The following is a 19,154-nucleotide window of genomic DNA, read 5'->3' on the forward strand; positions in this document are numbered from 1 at the left end:
GGTACTTCGGGGCCAAGAATTGTATATGCTTTAAGCGATTTAAATCCTTCAAGGATTGTTATAAGTCAAGTCATATAAGCCATATAAATGGACTTTAGATTTACATCAAGTTTTCATGTCATGCTAGATATATAAGATAGATAAATGTGATTGCACACACCATTGACTTTATACTTTCAAGTATTTGAACTGCACGTCCAAAACTACATGTCTTTCGTATGGAACCAATTCTACTTGAATTGTTTCTCTTCCATTTGGCTAATATTTTTATGTCTGTATTCGACAGACTTAAGATCTTCATCTATACTTAGCTCTATCATAGATGTCGTCGACAAACATTTTATATCGGTTCCAATATTTTTTCATAAAGACATAACATAGAGATCTCTCTATTCATATTTTCAGGTATCTGAACCTCTCCTGAGATTTTATGAAGTATTATGTCATGTGATCTTCTAGATCACTTGCCTCCTTATCATATATGATCATTTTGATCATTTTTTGATCTTCTTTATCAAGAGTTTTGTTTGAAATCGATTTGTCTATACGCTTTAAGAGTACCATAGACTTTGTCCTTTTAGGACTTATTCTAATAGGAGTATTTGGAGTGAGAATATAGTTACTTTCTTTGGGTCAGCAAATGCGCCTGGCATGCTTTGCAATATATTGCAAATGGATTATCTTTTTATGAATTTCAAGTTCATATTTTCTTATTCGAGGATCTAGATTTACAAATTATAATTCATTCCACGTAACATTTTCTCAACTATTTATCTGTCTCCCTCTCATGTTAGAAAAACAAACTTGCTATTTTCAACTTTGAAAATCCATCTTTGTGCCTTATGGTGTTAATCGAAATATACACCACACATCAATAATAATAATAAGATGGAATTATTTGGTTCCTAACCATGAACCACTTGTAAGTGGAGAATGTAATATACGTTCGTATATAACCTATATCAAACTAATATAGATAACTTTGTTCTCATAAGCAATTAATTTAACTATTAAGTGGAGGTACTCAATAAATTATTTTGCTAAACCAGTTGTTATGTAAACCAACTTATCAAGATAAAATATCTTAAATAGAAAATCTGAAAAGTATGCTCTAAATTAAATTATTGAGCAAGTTACCTCGCAAACACCAGGTTGTGAGTTAATAAAAATCGCACATGTAACCATCTCATAGATGCATCTTATGTGATATACATGGCAGGTGAATGAGTATATATTCACCTTTGATATATCCAATATTAATGGGATTCCCAATTTTAATTGGTCTATTAATTAATGAGAACAACATAAGAGAATTCGTACATAATTTTCTAGTTCTTTAATATTTACCCATGTGAATTCTCTTTTATTTTTGCACATCATACTTAAAATTAACATGGCTAAACTAATTATGCCAACTGAACAAATTATCAATATTGATAAAGTTCAAGTTTATATCATGACGTGATTATCAATATATTCCAAGTTTGTTATGATATGAGTTTTCATATCAATAAACTTCTACTTTATTGTGACATTCTTTTATTTCTGTAGTACAAACTGAAGAATAAAGTGGGTAATTTTTTACATACATATTACCCCGTTACAAGTTGTAGTAATTAAATCTTTCCTTTATTTATAGTCTCAATATAGCCAACCGCTTTCGCGAATACTTTTGATACAAAATAAGTTTCTTTGAGACTTACTACAACACAATACCTTATTGATAATCAATTTTATATCTCCAAAATAGTATAATTGCTCTTCTAGAGTTCTCAATTAATTTTGTACTGCCACATATTCATCAACATACATATGGTGAATATCTCTTTCAAAAAGAAAGTCATACCATTATGGTCATGATCAGAATTCTATACAAGATCAGTTCATTGCATTATTATTGCCCGTTAATAATCACATCGCCAAAATATTTTGGCGTACAGTAAGTATGTGACCAATGACCATTCATACCATAATAATGAAATTATTTTCTTATTTCCTCTCAAACCTCCTTCAAGAGGTGAGTGTGATATATTCACTAACACTAGCATGTTCATATTCTTCCAAGAATGAATATGTATTCATAAATCACATGTTGTCACATTCACATCATGAATGTACCATAATCATCTATATGTTCTTTACAAAATCTCATGTCAAATCGATGACAGATATTACTTTCACAAAGTGAAGGATTATTTTGAGAATCCTTATTGTTCTCATTACCACAATGATGACGATTATAATTTCGTCTACTGCCACGTCCACATCCATTAATACATTCATAGTAATAGTTTTATCTTTTTTTCAGATTTATCACATATTGCTATCACATTCTCTTAAAGGAATGAGAATGAAGCAAGTTCGATGGGGCGAGTTTCCACTTCTTTGCCCACAATCATACATGAATTTGATCATGGCAAGACATAAAAATTTTACCACTTTGGATGGTTATAATTTCTTACAAGCTCCGTTAGAGTTAAAATCAAAATTTATTGTCTTTCCTTGTATTTTAAAATCAATTATAGAATGTCAAGAATTTAAAAGAGAAAAATAAAGTAAAATATTTACTTTAAATCCAAAATTTAATCATCAAGGAAGTTCATGGAACAATTGACAATCATTATGCTCAATCCCAAAGCTTCTACTCAATTGGTTAGAGTCTCATGCTGATAACGTGTTATAAAACAAAAATTGAAGAAGAAAAAGAGTATTGGAGAGAAAAGTAAAGAGAGATAGAGAGAGAGAGAGAGAGAATTCTTATTGATTTAGGATGAATTATAATATAATAGAACCAGTCATGACCCAAATCAACCATTTTGATGACGCCTATCATGGAACTAGGCCAGCCTCTACTTAACAACTCAACACAACAGAATAGCTTTGAAAATAAAGATGGAAGCAATTAGCATTAAATAAACCTTTTTAAAAACAGATAAATCCCAAAATACAATACAATCAACCCAAAATCGGGGTGTTACTAAGTACATGAGCGTCTAAATCAGGAAACTGCCCATTACAGTGTCTAGAGAAATAAACTGAAAATACAAGTATTGATAAAAAAGGAGGATCAAGGCCTGCAAATGCTGTGCAACTACCTTGATAGTCTCCGAACTCCGAAGCCTCAATCAGCAACTACCGCCGTGACCAGAAATGCCTGGATTTGCACACGAGGTGTACGGAGTAACGTGAGTACATCCAACTCAGTAAGTAACAAGTCCAAACTGTGGACTGAAGGTAGTGACGAACTCAACCGATACAAATATAATAGAAATAATTGTGTAGAAACGTAGGTATGCTTTCAAATTATATAGGCAACTCAAAACAGTAAAGTAAAGCAGATCCGAACAGTATAAAGAATATAACTCTACTATCTCTACATACCAATGCACATGCTGTATGTGATGCACCATGGTGTCAGCCTCATGTGTTCACACTCTCAAATGCTCAACCACTCGATACTATATATGGCCCATACGGCCCAGGGAAGATCCATCCCGGAACATATACATCACTGACTAAGTCACCTAGTACCGAGGAAGGCCAATCCAGCCTTGTGGAGAAGATCCATCTCCAGGTATCAAGTACTTCGGACAAGATCCATTTCTAGGGAAGATCTATCCCTCAATAATATCAACCGCGCTCACTGAGGTGTGTGTATAGACTCCGAAGGGGCTCCTACAACCCAAGCGCTATCACAAATCAATATAACTGTTGTGGCGTGCATCCTGATCCCATAACTGTCACTCATAATCAGGCTCTTGGCCTCACTCAGTCATCAATCTCTCTAGTCTCATTCACGGGCTCACAATGTCATGAAAACTAGCCCGAAACAATAATATGATGTATTAACTAATAACAACTGACATTGAGATATGATATGAAATGCATGTACATGACCGAGTACGAAATATCAATGAAATCAGTGAGATAACAACAACAAACGACCACTATAGGTCCCAACAGTACCGGCATAAAACCTAAACATGATATCTAGCTTGATTAACAACTCAATTACTTAATCACATGGTGAAAACACGGATATCAACAAGATAAAGTCATTATACAGTGCCTGGAATCAACTAGGTCACAATACTCATGGTGCACGCATGCATACCCGTCACTTGGCATGTGTGTCACCTCAATACCAATCACATAACACATAATTTGGGGTTTCGAACCCCCGAAACCAAGTTTGAAAGTGTTACTTACCTTAAACAGAATAAATCTCTACTCTGAAATGCCTTTGCCTCTCAAATCAGTCTCTAAACGTCCCGAATCTAGATATAAGTAGTACAATACAATCAATATAGGCTAAAAGGATCAATTCCACAAGAAAAGTACTAAATTACAGCCAAAAATCCGAAATTGGCCTAAACCCGGCCCTCGGGCCCACATTTCGAAATCCGTCAAAAGTCATAAAACCCGAAATCCCATTTAGTCACGAGTCTAACCTTATCAAATTTACTCGAATCCGATAATAAAATCCCATTCAAAACCTCAAAATCGTAACTCTAGAGTTCTTCCTCTTTTTCCCCAATTTCTCACCCCAAATCACAAATAAAATTGTGGAATTAAAGACATAATCATGGAATTTGACCAAAATTAGATAGGAATCACTTAACCCAAACACCCACGCAAGAATCTCTCAAAATATTGCCTTCTACCGAGCTCCCAATTCAATTTTGTGATATGAACTCAAAACCCTCATTTTTGAATCTTTTATTTTTCCTAGGTATGCCTCCTTCACGAATACGGAAACACCCTCGCATTCGCGAAGCACAAATTGCCTTTGACCAAAATTCCTTCTACGGGAACACGATTAACCACTCGCGAAGGCAAACTTTTAATAACCCCTCTCATCGCGAACGCGACTGCACCTCCGCGAATGCGTAGACCAAATGAATGGGGTCTCCAGTTGCCTCTTCTCTTCTTTGCGAAGGCGTCCTTTTCTTTATGAATATGAAGAGAAAATCCTCCTCATCCTCTAGGTATATTTCACGAACGCGAGACCTACCTCGCGAACGCATAAGAGGAAACAAGCAACAGCAAAAAACCAACAGTTATCAGCTATCACTCAAAGACAAAAAATGATCCGTTAACCACCCAAAAATCACCCGAGGCCCTCGGGACCTCAACCAAACATACCGACAAGTCCGAAAACATCATAAAAACTTAGTCGAATCCTCAAACCACCCCAAACAACATCAAAACACAAATTACTCACAGATTTAAGCCTAATAACCTTTGAAATTTCCAAATTCTACAAACAACATCAAAATATATCAAATCACGTCCGATTGACCTTAAATTTTTCACACAAGTCATAAATGAAACCAAACACCTAGTACAACTTCCAAAAATACAATCCGACTCTGATATTAAAAAGTCCACTACCGATCAATGTTTCCAAAACTCCAACTTTCGTCATTTCAAGCCTAATTCTACCACAGACCTCCGAAACATAATCCGGAAGCGCTCCTAAGTCCAAAATCACCTAACAGAGCTAACAGAACCATCAAAATTTAAATCCAAGATCTTTTACACATAAGACAACATCCAGTCAACTTTTCCAACTTAAGCTTTCAAATAAGAGACTAAGTGTCTCTATTAGACTATTTGCTGTTAACACTGGTTTTAGACACCAGTTTTAGAAAGGTGACATTGCCTTATAGGCATGATATATAATAGTGGCATAGTTAAACAAATGAAAATAGTTTAGGGAACCTGGCCTTGATAAGGGGATAAACCATATTAAGCGAGTGACAGTATCCTTTAGGCATGATCTCTAGTAATTGACATCGAACCTGATTTTATAATACCTTATCCCTATGAGCATGTTATATAGGAGGATCAATATGATAATGATAACCGTAGCTAATTGGTTAATTAAGGTCCTATATACATGATTTCTAGGCAAAAATCGATAGAACATAAGCCAGTAAGATCCTACATACAGGGTATCTAATGAATATGTTGTAGTTAAATGAATTGAAAGAAAGTTCAATGGCATTTATTTTCTATAGGTATGTTGTCTAGTAACACATAGTAGTAAACATAGAAATAAATGAAGCAGTTGAACTCATGCTTTAATGGTAGACGAGTGGTGTGTGTGTGAGAGAGTCTCCTAATGATATGATTTATAACAGTGTACATAGGAATTAAAAGGCATATATAGCAGGTTGGATAACAAGTAAATCATATGAATCCTACAAGCATGCTTGCTACCCTTTCATGCAATATTAAGTATACTCGTTTCCCCCATTTTTACTAATACCCCAATTGTTTATTACAAAGTTATTACATACCCAATGATAAATGTGATTACAAAATATTATACAAATAACGATAGTAGGCCCACAATAGGCCCAAAAGGAAATACCTAGCATTACATGGGCCTTCAATAACTCTTATATAGCATACCCAGATTCCCAACAAGGAACTATATTCATTAGCACAACCCAGAATCCATAGAAGAACTCAAACCAAACCAAATAGCCATAGATTGACCATATTACCCAAACATTGAATTACTTAAACCAACCAATTTACATATTTACCGGATAGTAGGAAGAAAGAATTGAGTGTCAGAGATAGCTCAGGTCTCTGTAGTAAAGACAGTAGCTAAGAGACTCCAAATCCTAGTATGTCAGAGTTCACAAGTGTCTCAAATGGACCTTGAGCAGTGTTTACACTAGGGAGGTCAATGGTGAGAGTCTTGGTGGCCTTGGCTTTCAGCCGACCAAGAATGATAGGTTCAGAATAGCACAGGTAACAAATGAGAGGGAGTGGATAATGGTTAAGGGACAAAAGTTGAGGAAATACACTTATAGCTTAGAAAGCAGACATAGCAAAGTTAAAAACACAAAATGTGTTAGTTTAAAAAGGTCAACAAGACTTATAGGCAGATGACTATTATAGGTTCAACACTTAGCAAGGAGTAACACATTGGTAGAAAGCACATTGAGAGTTAGAGGAGACTCAAGTTCCTTGAGATTACAAGATCACCCAGATTATCATACTAAGGTGCATATTATCTAACAAGTCTAAGTAGGGCATAACTTAAAAGGTTCAAAGCTTAAAGGTCCAAATTATGCTAAGGGTTCATCATAACACCAGAAAAACAGATTTACCAATCCGTTACTAGGACAAACAGTTTTAAACATTGTAAAGAAACACAAACTAAGGTAGCCACCCTAAAGGTCTTAAACAATTACTAGGGATATAGAATTAAACAAACAAAGACATATTGAATGACACAATAGCAGGGAAGCAAGTCATAGTTAATAGTGAAGGTTATAACACACTACAGATGTGAGGCATTCATTAAAGGGATTTAGAACAAAGTAGTAAAGCAAGCTTATGTCAAATAACAAATGTAGGCATCCAGGTATCAACACAGTAGACTAATATGAACTTAAGAGGGTCTAAATCATTCAGGTGAAGCATATTCAAATAACATATCTCAGAACTAGCAGCTTTAGGTAAAATTAAATACTAAAGAGGTTCAAAACAAGTGCAAAACTAACAAGGTTACATACAGAAGTAGCCTAGAACACATTAGCTAAACGAACTTAAGAGGGTCCCAAATTATTTAAATTAGTCATAGGCACGTTTCAGAACTGGAAGCATTAGGTGAACTCAAGTGCTAGGAAAGTTCAGTTTACAAAACATGTTCAAATGCTAACATATTAAATCATGAAGTTCATAGGCATGAATATGCAGGGCGTAAAGAATGAAATGGTAAATCCAAGAGACCTATCGTTTAAACAAACAACAAGAAAGAACAGATTCTGAATATCAACAATGAGCAAGAACCCCATAATCTTAATGCGTCAAAGTTCCCAAGGGCTTCGAAGGAACCCCGGGAAGTGCTTGCACCAAGAAAAGGTTGATAAATTGAATCCCGGTAGCCTTGACTTTCAGCTGACCAAGAACCAAAGTACAGAACAAGAGAATGAGAGAATAACAGAATAATAGCTTTAATTTTAGTGAAATCTCACGATTAGGTCTGTCTCAAAACGGAATGGGGAGAGGTTTATATAGTAGTTAAATACTAACGCATAAAGTAAGGAAATGCGGTAGATTAAACACAAAATAAGGAAAATATGGCATGCAAAATCAATTAGAATCAATTTTAGGGCAAATCCAAGAAACCCTAATTTAGACGAGGAACAAAAAAATGGCAAAAAATCTCACTGAATCGAAGCCATGGGGTCTGATAGTTAGTGTATCAGGTCAGAAACATGAATATGATAAAAACCGAAATCAAAAGAACACTATCCGTAAATAATCAAGTAACTAGTACTTGTAGCATTCAAAAGATAGTAAGTAACTCCGCGTACGCAAGAAAGGAAAGGAATCATGGATGATTTCCATGTAATGTCGGATTCGGGCTAGGATTTGAGTGAGGATGGCTAGGTTTTAGGTTAGAGAGATTAGAGCGTGTGCAGATACAAAGGCGGCGGGTTGGTAGAAAATGGGCTAGGGTTTTGGGTAAGGGGTAATATAAAGAACAGGTAGGTTAATTATGGGTCGTTGATCATTTGAGGTCAATGGCCAAAATCACAAGAGGAACGGGGTGAGTTATTTGAAATAGGTTATGTCTGGGTTATAATTAAAGGGGTCGATACTAAGGGTCTAAAGGTGGGATTAGGGATAACAAAACCTTGGGTGCGATCTAAGTGAGTTGTAACTAAGGCCAGCTAGCGTAATTCGAGAGAATATGTCTAGTATATTGTTGTAATTACTCGAGAGAGAGAGTTACGATAGTCAGAGTACTCATGATCGATAGAGAAGACTTAGGCAAATTTATAACAAACATAGCGGAAAGGATTCCGACAAGAGGGGAAATCAAAACCTTAGACCATTCCCATTCTTGCTTACAAACCGTTTATAGCTAGTTTTTAATTACTGCATTTTTATTACATAATAGTTAGTTAATAAACACCCAATTTGTTACTCAAATATCTCTGAAGATTGAATACGTGAATTTTTGTGAGTCCAATAACTGTGATTGATAGGTTAATTCCATGTGGAATTCTACTCCGGACTTGTTAACCGAAATATATTTGCAGCGACCGATTTGTCCTTTTTATAAGGCATAGTTGGGTATGATCAAATTTTGGCATTGTTGCCGGGGAATTAATGGTGTTATTGATTACAGTTAAAAAGAAGTGCAAAAATTCTAAGTGTAGTCAATTGTCTTCAATTTAAACTGACCATTGAAATTCTAACGTTTGAAGTCGTGGTTGTTACAGGTGCATGCCTAGAAACTCCTCAAGAACTGGTGAATTGTTTGAAGCATTATCAGATCCTGAAAAATTGTTTAAGGTATTGAATCGTGCAAACAGCAAAGGCAAATGACAACAAAACTCCACAGAACAAGTTGAACCAGACATGGAAGACGATAATCCAAACAATAAAGACAACGTGAATGACCCAAACGATCAGCGCATGGTACCTCCTGTGCCAAAAGTATCACTATATGATTGGGCACAACCCACCACTGACAACTTAGCAATTGCCATTGTAGTCCCTCAGATACAAGTAGATTCATTCCAGATCACAAATAACATGCTACATTTGTTGCAGAACAAGGGACTGTTCTCTGGGTCATACGTTGAAGATCCTCAGCAGCATCTAAAGAATTTCCTATCAATCTGTGCCACGTAGAGGCAACATAACGTGACACCAAAAGCAATACGTCTGTTGTTGTTTCCATTCTTAGTGACAGGAGCAGCTCATACTTGGCTTAATTGACTATCCATAAACTCCATCACTACTTGGGAGGAATTAGTCAAGCAATTTGTGAACAAATTTCACCCACCCAACAAGACTGCGCAGCAAATTTATGAGATATTGAGCTTCAGACAGAAACCGACAGAGACGTTACAAGAAACGTGGGAGAGATTCAAGGGTCTGCTGGTTACTTGTCCATATCATGGTATTCTGAGCAGATGTTAGGGCAGAGGTTTTACATGGGTTTGGTAGATAGCTTGAAAGCCAATGTTGATGCTTCAGCAGGTAGAGCATGTTTGAGCAAAACTTTCAAAGAAAGCAAGATCATACTTGACAAGATGGCACAAAACTTAGGATGGACGGCAAGAAATGCTCCAATCACTCTTGTGGTTCACTTAGTGGCTTTAGACCCGACTAACTCCATAGCTGGAAATATGGCCACTCTAGTGACACAAATGAGCATCCTCAGCTAAAAGGTTGATGAATCAGTCCAGAAACAGCAGGTACACATAGTTGATGGCACTAATGGGGGTTTAGGTACATCATGCAATAATCAACCATATGTTTGCTCGTGGAGTGCTAAAGTTGATAACCAATAATATCAGGAGAACATGAATTATGTAGACAACTAGGGGGGACCGAGATCAGGTGGTCAGAATTGGGGTCAGTAGGATCAATAATATAGACCAACTCAGTAATAGTACAAGAACAATAATAACCATAGGGCTATGCGACCATTGGGTCAAATAGTTCCTTACCAAAGGCAGCAAGGTTACAACCAGCAAAATCAGCATCAGGCTTATCAACAACCTCCTCAATAACAGACTGTGAGACATGAAGATGGGTTTGCTAAACTTGAGGGAATGATGCAACAAGTGATTGGTTCCACTGGAAAACTGACTGACAGAGTAGAATCACATGAGTCAGCGATAAATAATATTGAGATCCAATTAGGACAGATTTCCATGGCCCTAAATAATCGACCTCATGGTATGTTACCTGCAGACACCCAAATCAACCCAAAAGAGCAGGGCTTAAAGCAGTTGATGGCAGTGAGTCTCCGAAATGGTAGAGACTTAGATCTAGAGCAAGAAATTGCTCGTGAAAGCAGACCAACAGAGACACTGGTGCTAGTACCCGTTGAGCTAGATAATTTAGCAAGGTTAACTGAGGTGACGGTACAATAGGCGCAAGAGAACACCAATGAAGAAGAAGAAGTTGTGAAATAAACAGAGGTTACACCGGAGCCGACAATGGAAGTAGTACCTGAATAAGAGAAAAATTAGATCACAGGAAAAAAATGACCTCTAACACCATTCCCACAGAGATTCGCCAAGTATTAGAAAGATGAGCAGTACAAGAAATTCTTGGGGATGTTGAAGCAAATTCAGGTAAACATTCCATTGATTGATGCTTTAAAGGAGATGCCTGGTTATGCGAAGATGATGAAGGACTTGATGTCCCGCAAGTTCGACTTTTAAGACTTGGCCACGGTTACATTGACTCAGACTTGCAATGTTGTTGTAACAAGACCCATAGCTGAGAAGCTATCTGAACCTGGGAGTTTTACAATCCCTTGCACAATAGGCAACTTTGCATTTGCTAAGACACTGTGTGATCTGGGAGCAAGCATAAACCTTATGCCTCTGACTATCTATAAAAGGCTAGGTATTGGAAGAGCTAGACCCACACCTATGTTACTACAGTTGGCTAATCGAACAGTAAAGAGGCCCTCTGGGATTCTAGATGATGTATTGGTACAGGTTGGGAAGTTTGTGTTCCCAGCAGATTTTGTCATCTTTGACTGTCGGGTTGACGAGGAAATTCTCATAATTTTGGGAAGACCATTCTTGGCCACTAGGAGAGCCTTAATTGATTGTGAAACTGGAGAGCTAAAAATGAGATTAAATGATGAAGAGATAACATTCAACGAGCAGAAATCTATGCGGAGACCAAGTGAATTTGCTAATTGCTCTCTAATAGATGCGGTGGATGTAGTCTTGGAGGAGGAAGATGAGGCATTGAACATTAAAGATCCTCTAGCATCTTGTCTCATGAAATTAGGTGAAGCTAATGGTGAAAACTTGGCAGAGTGGGTACTGGCTCTTGAAGGCCAAGGTTTTTGGAGAAGGGAGCTTGAATTTGAGCCCTTGCACTTAGAAGAAAGAAAAACTCCTCCAGCTAAGCCATCGATAGAAGAGCCACCAAAGTTGGAACTGAAGCCACTGCCATCCCATCTTAGGTATGCATTCTTATGACCTGACTCAACTTTACCTGTTATTATCTCAGCTAGTTTGTTAGATGTGCAGGCAGAACAACTTTTGTTGGTACTGACTGAGTCCAAGACTGCAATTGGGTGGACCCCTTCAGATATTAAGGGGATCAACTGGCCTTCTGTATGCATAAGATTCTACTGTAAGATGGGCACAAACCTTCCAAAGAACATTAAAGAAGGTTGAACCCCAACATGAAAGAAGTGGTGAAAAAGGAAGTGATTAAGTGGTTAGATGCGAGAATTATATTCACCACCTCTGACAACAACTAAGTTAGCCCAGTGCAATGTGTACCAAAAAAGGAGGTATGGCGTAGTGAAAAATGAGAAGAACGAGTTGGTCTCTATACGAACAGTCACATGTTGACGAATTTGTATAGATTACAGGAAATTGAACTTGGCTACTAGGAAGGACCATTTCCCACTGCCATTCATTGATCAAATGCTAGATTGATTGACAGGGAGGTCTCACTTCTACTTTCTGGATGGGTACTCAGGGTACAATTAGATTTCTATTGCCCCGGAGGATAGAGAGAAAACGTCGTTCACCTGCCCTTATGGAATCTATGCTTTTCGGCGAATGCTATTTGGCCTATTCAACGAACCCGCCATATTCCAAAGGTGCATGATGGCCATCTTCACAAATATGGTAGAGGAGATAATGGAGGTTTTCATGGATGACTTCTTAGTGGTGGGGAACTCATTCGATGATTGCCTTGTGAATTTGAGAAGAGTTTTGAAAAGGTGTATCGAGACTAATCTGGTACTCAACTAGGAAAAGTGCCATTTCATGGTACAAAAAGGTATAGTCTTGGGGCACCTAGTGTCAAGTAAAGGTATTGAGGTGGATCGTTCAAAGGTTAATGTGATAGAAAAGCTTCCACCTCCCACCTCCGTCAAAGCAATCAGAAGTTTTCTTGGGCACGCTGGTTTCTATAGGAGATTTATAAAGGATTTTTCCAAAATTGCTAACCCTTTGTGTAAATTGCTTGAGAAAGGATCACCCTTTTGTGTTTTCTGATGACTGCAGGGTAGCTGTTGAGGAATTAATGAAGAGACTGGTAACAACACCTATCATAGTTGCGCTCGACTGGGAGCAACCATTTGAGCTGATGTGTGATACGAGCGACTATGCTGTGGGAGCAGTTCTTGGGCAGCGAAAAGATAAAATCATGCATCCAATATACTACGCAAGTAGAGTGCTGAGTGGAGCCCAACTAAATTACACTATGACCGAGAAGGAGATGCTGGTAGTGGTGTTCGCATTTGACAAATTTAGGTCATAGCTAATAGGCTCGAAGGTAATTGTTTACACTGACCATGCTGCTCTCAGGTACTTAATCGAGAAGAAGGAGTCAAAACCGCACCTAATTCGATGGGTGCTGCTACTACACGAATTTGATTTGGAGATCTGTGACCGAAAGGGAACAGAGAACCAAGTAGCTGATCATTAATCTAGGCTGGAAGGAGCTGAAAAGAATGTTGAGGTAGAAGAAATTCTGGAAACTTTTCCAGATGATCAATTGCTAGCCATGAGTCTCGAGGAAGTGCCATGGTATGTAGATATTGCAAACTATCTGACGAGCGGTATTGTTACTTATGACCTTTCCTCTGTTCAAAAGAAAATGTTCTTTCGTGATTGTCGCATGTATTATTGGGATGAGCCTTATATGTTTAGGATTTGTGTTGATAACATGATCCGGATATGTATCCCCGAGATAGACCAGTCTTCTATTTTGTAAGCATGTCACGCGTCACCATATGTTTGGCACTTCGGGGGAGCAAGGACTATGCGAAAGTCTTGGAGTCGGGCTTCTACTGGCCAACACTGTTCAAAGATTCACATTTATGGATAAAGAGGTATGATGAATGCCAACAGACTGGGAATATTTCCCGCCGACATGAGATGCCTATGAACCCAATTCAGGAGGTAGAAGTGTTTGATGTGTGGGGAATCGATTTTATAGGGCATGTTCGGCAGCTCATATGGCAACAAGTACATACTTGTCGCTGTGGACTACGTGTCCAAATGGGTGGAAGCTACAACACTTCCTACAAATGATGCAAAGGGGGTAATTGGGTTTTTGAGAAAGACCATATTCACTCGATTTGGCACTCCAAGGGCAATAATCAATGACGGAGGCACTCACTTTTGTAATCGAGCCTTTGCGAAGTTGTTAGAGAAGTATGATGTACGCCACAAGGTAGCCACCCCATACCATGCACAAACAAGCGGGCAAATGGAAGTCTCGAACAGAGAAATAAAGAGTGTGTTGACTAAGACTATGAATGCTACTAGAACAGATTGGGAAAGAAAGTTAGATGATGCACTTTGGGCTTATCGTAGCACTTTCAAAACTCCAATTAGCATGTTGCCATTCAAGTTGGTGTTTTGGAAGGCGAGTCATTTACCGGTAGAGTTGGAGCATAGAGCTTGGTAGGCATTGAGACAGTTGAATCTTGATAGTGAAGCTGCAGGAACAAGTAGAGTAACCGAGTTGCATGAGCTTGATTAGTTCAGATATCACAATTTTGAGAGCACAAGATTATACAAGGAGAGAATGAAGATGATACATGATAAAAATATTATTGAGCAGAATTTTAAACCCGAAGATACGGTATTGCTATACAACTCAAGACTAAGGTTATTTCCAGGAAAATTGAAATCACGATGGTCAGGGCTTTTCGTGGTTGAAATTCACCCCACGGGTGCTGTAGAGATTGCTATGAGTAATGACTTTCGCACGTTCAGAGTCAATGGGCATAGATTAAAACATTTTGTGGGCATGGATAAAGCAAAGGTAGTGTCAGTGACCCAATTGATCGAGCCTCCGATGTTGGGCGTACTTTAAATACGCTTATCTGCATCGTGTCGCGACGTTAAATTAGGCGCTTCCTGGGAGGCAACCCATGGTTTATTGTAAATTGTCGTGCCGCGATGTTAAATCAAGAGCTTATTGGGAGGAAACCCATCAATATTTTCACTTTGATCGATCTACTACGGTGTAGGAACAAAAGCATGTGCAGCGGAAGTACTCGGGGTGAAGAAAGTATCCCAGAGATAGGAAAAAATGCAAAAAAGCAAAAAAAAAATCTTGGACGCCTAATCCACGGCCGCGGACATGGTGCCGTTCAAGTTTAAATTTTTTTTCTTTCCCCTTCCCCCCCCTTTTAATTAGTTTTTTTATTAGAACACCCCTCATCCGCATCCCCTATTCTTTTCTCCCTCCTCTCTACTCACCCACTCTTCAAGCTCTGGTCCGCACAAAATTCTCAATTAAGTACATGCTTCTACTCTCTTATTTTAGTTTCTTTTGTTTTTTTTTTTTCCGATTTTTTTCATTCTTTTTTTCTTCTATTGTAGGTGTATGAAAGTAGAAATATGGGTACTCTTATCTTTGTTGTATTTGTTGGTATATTTTTTGGTATGTGAGGACATTAGGTTGGTTGGTTTGGGATAACATTGTTGAGTTGTGCAGCGTGGGAGTTTAATTGGGTCTTTGGGTACATTGGGGGCATATGTAAAGGAGGTGTTTGTTGAATTGCCATAATGAACTTTCTAGTATAAATTGTGACCAAGGGTGCGAGTGAAGTGTGAGTAACCACCCTTGGTTCACCTATTCTGCTGATTCTTGATAATGGTGGTTGTTGTGTAGGTACAATGAGATTTTCAAAGAAAAGATGCGCTATCGGTGGTTCGTCCCGGGCACGGACATCCGCCAGTTCAGGGCAGTTTGATAGCATCAGGTTTGTCTCCAGAGCTGCCTAAGACCATTTCGGTTGGAAGGATACTAGAAAGTTGGTACCAGAAAGGGGAGTTGACAAGAGTTCCCTCCAGATTGAGTGCCCCAATATGTATAGGGAGCTGATTAGGCGTAGGCTAGACATCTTCTTCGCAGAGCCGGAGGACGGTAACTTGTTGCTTGTTAGGGAATTCTATGCGAACTGTTCTGAACATGAGGGTCACATTTGCATTGTCTGACAAAAGAGGGTGAATGACTCGATTGAATCCATCAGAAGATTGTATCGCTTGCCTGCATTTACTGAGGAGGTCGATTACTATGATTCTTACAAGCGAGAATTCACAAATTGGCAATTGTTTTTCCAAGCTATATGTAAACCAGATAAGGAGGTAGTGTGGGTTGTACAGGGATCGAAGTTGCACTCCGCCTCACTCACCTTTGAAGGAAAATGTTGGTTGTACATCATCAATAGTCAACTGCTGCCTCCCATAACACCACTGAGGTCAATAGACAACGAGCTGCTTTGATTTGGTGCTTCGTGAATGGCCACGATTTTGATGTGGCCAAGGTTATTCACTTTGAGATGTTCATCCATTCAACACCGAGGAGGTATGGGTTCTTCTTCCCATCTCTGGTCACTAGATTATGTGGGGCTGTAGGGGTATCAGAGAACCCCAATGTGGACAGCAAGGTGAAGAAAGAAACAATGTTCCGGGCTTCCAAAGTGACCCTTGGGAAAGAGATGATGGCACCCAGTTTAACTTATAGTGATGATCCTGAGGCATCAGAGGTGAGGGATGAAGCGTAGGAGGAAGTTGAGCCTTCTTCAACCCCATATGAATAGGTTGGGCTATCATCATCCCCACGGGAACAAGTAGCAGCAGTTGGAAGTTCATCTGTAGGCAGATGGAGTACGCGGCTGACAGCCTTGGAGCAGGACATGGCAGGGTTGCGCATTTCCGTCACGGATTTGGGGACGAGAATTGATGCCTTGGCCACCCAAAATGCAAAATCATAAAAGAAAATCATGGGCTGGCTACATGTGCTGGGGAGGGCGTGTCACCTCGACCCCGACACTATGTCAGAACAAGACTGATCTTCTAGGGAAGTTCCTTACCTCACATTACTTTATTTTGTATGAGATGGGGACATGCCATCTCTTTAAGTGTGGGGTGGGGGCTACTTCGTTTGCATGTTGTGTATATATAGGAATGTAGCTTGATTCTGCTTGACTTTAGTCTTTGGATAGTTTGTCTAAATGTGTGAAAAATTCAAATTTTTGACTTGTCACGACGATGGATATCACTCAAAGGGTTTCTTGAGGGTCTAAGTCAATCAAAAAAAAAATGAGAAGAAAAGATTTTTTTTGTAGGTAGTGTATCAATTCCCCCTTGGATTTTCTTTGGACCACGATTCGTTTCCAAGGGTTTTGGTTTGAACCGGGTGCAGTTAGTTTTTAAATTTTAGTTAGGTACTTGTGGGCTATGGGCTGATATGGAAAGAGTATCTCTTAACGTCGTTATGCCTTGAATACAATAGGTACTTTAGTGTGACACTTAGGCTCAATTGTTGATTCTTGTTAAAGTGCCTTAAATTGCATGCTCTTAATTTGGCTTCAGTACCCTGACTAGAGTGTTTCGATGATCCAATCTGGAGTGAGTCATGTGCCATGTGTGTGTGAGGATTGTTGTATTCTGTGCACTGCATTTGATGTCTAGAACTTGCCCCATGTGTTTGCAAAGCGAAATAGTAGTTTTGTTCATTCTTGGAAGTGATATAGGCATTTCTTTGTTGATCCATATATGTATGTGTATGCATATATATATATATATTACCCGCCTAATTGTTATGTATCGTAGTTAACCCCTTTGAGCCTGTAATCCTATTTCTTTGGCAACCACATTATAAGCCTTACCCATTTGTTTGAATTAATAATCTAATTGAACCTTTTAACATCTCATGAGCACTTGAATTATTATAAACTTTGTAAAAATTAAAGTGTGGGGTGGTTGGTTTGGCTTTTGAGTGGAACTAGTGAAATAAGGAGAAAGGTGCACCGGGTTGAATAAGTAAGAGCCACTTGAATTGGAAAAGAAAAAAATAGTTGTAGTGCTGTGAAAAAATAATTTATATATATATATATATATATGCCTTGATAAGTGGTGACTCTTGATGGAAATGTGCTTAAAGAAGTATGGGGCAATACACATTGATGAAAAGGTGGAGTTTGGTTTGACATAAGTAGGGTCGTAAATGTTAAAATGTATGTATTAAAGTGCTTAGGGAGGTGTAGTCACTCTTATACCTAAATGTATCCTACCCGTCCCGCAGCCTACATTACAACCAAATAAGTCCTACTTGATCCTAGACTGAATGAGCTCAATTAGTGGAGTAGTACACTACGGGAAAGCCTATGGTGAATTTTTTGTGGCATATGAATGTTCTTTCTAAGAGTTCAGTGAATTCTTTCTATTTTGAGTTCCTAATTGTTCTTAATTGTTATTGTGTGTGGAACCACTCTCGTTTGTTATGAGAGTGCACTTGATTCATGAAGGAAATATGGGTCTTAACCTCTGCGTTAAAGTAAGTGAGTAAGTTAGAAATATTGCGTGGCATGGGAGAGTCAACTCTTGAGGAGAAGATGTTACACTACTGGGCTCAATTCTTGTGAAATGTTCTTGGTGTGACGAGTTAGGGAAGTCACTCAGTGAAGTTAGGCCTCTGTAAAATGTGGTTTGATTGCTCGAGGACGAGCAAAGGTTTAAGTATAGGGTGTTGATAGTAGACGATAATCATGCAATTTAGATAATATTTACACTCTAATTTGGCCGCACTTTATCAATGTTGAATAAAAAAGATAAAAAAATGCTCTAATTAAGAGTTTTATGCTTTGCAGGAGCCATTCCGAGCTAGGAGGAAGCTAAAAGAGTATTTTGGAATCAATATGGAGCATGGAAGGCCAATTAGAGGATAACACGGCCGAAAAGGAGAAAAAAGAGCAAGGACCAGCTCTGCGGTCAGGTCCGTGGCCGCGGACAGAAGTTTTGTCAAATCCGCGGTCTATCCGCGGTCCAATCCGCGGCCGCGGAATGGCTGATGGGAGCCAAAAATTCAGAGTTAATTGTGTAATTTCCAGGACGACTCTCCTTGACCTATAAGAAGCCCAACTCGCCCAAAAAGAGGATATTGAGGTTTTTGAAGGGATTTTGAAGGCAAGAAGCAAGGTGGAAGATTCAGCATAGAGTTTTTACCTTTCTTCCTCTTGTTTTTATCATTGATGATGAATTCTATTGTTATGATTATGGAAACGATTATGCATAGCTAAACTCCTAATCTAGAGTTTTGATGGAACCTCTTGGAGGATGAATTTCTTGTTATGTTAATATAGATTTGCCATAGTA

At 38.5% G+C, this 19,154-nt stretch overlaps 1 non-coding gene across 1 annotated transcript; it reads right to left on the reverse strand.

Annotated features, from left to right (window-relative positions):
- Positions 1-9,844: 9,844 nt before the first annotated feature.
- LOC142165540 (small nucleolar RNA R71) lies at positions 9,845-9,947 on the reverse strand. The gene has a single exon (XR_012696202.1). It is a non-coding gene; the product is annotated as a small nucleolar RNA R71 (small nucleolar RNA).
- Positions 9,948-19,154: the final 9,207 nt, after the last annotated feature.

This window comes from Nicotiana tabacum, chromosome 10, assembly GCF_000715075.1.
Source record: "Nicotiana tabacum cultivar K326 chromosome 10, ASM71507v2, whole genome shotgun sequence".
NCBI lineage: Eukaryota > Viridiplantae > Streptophyta > Magnoliopsida > Solanales > Solanaceae > Nicotiana > Nicotiana tabacum.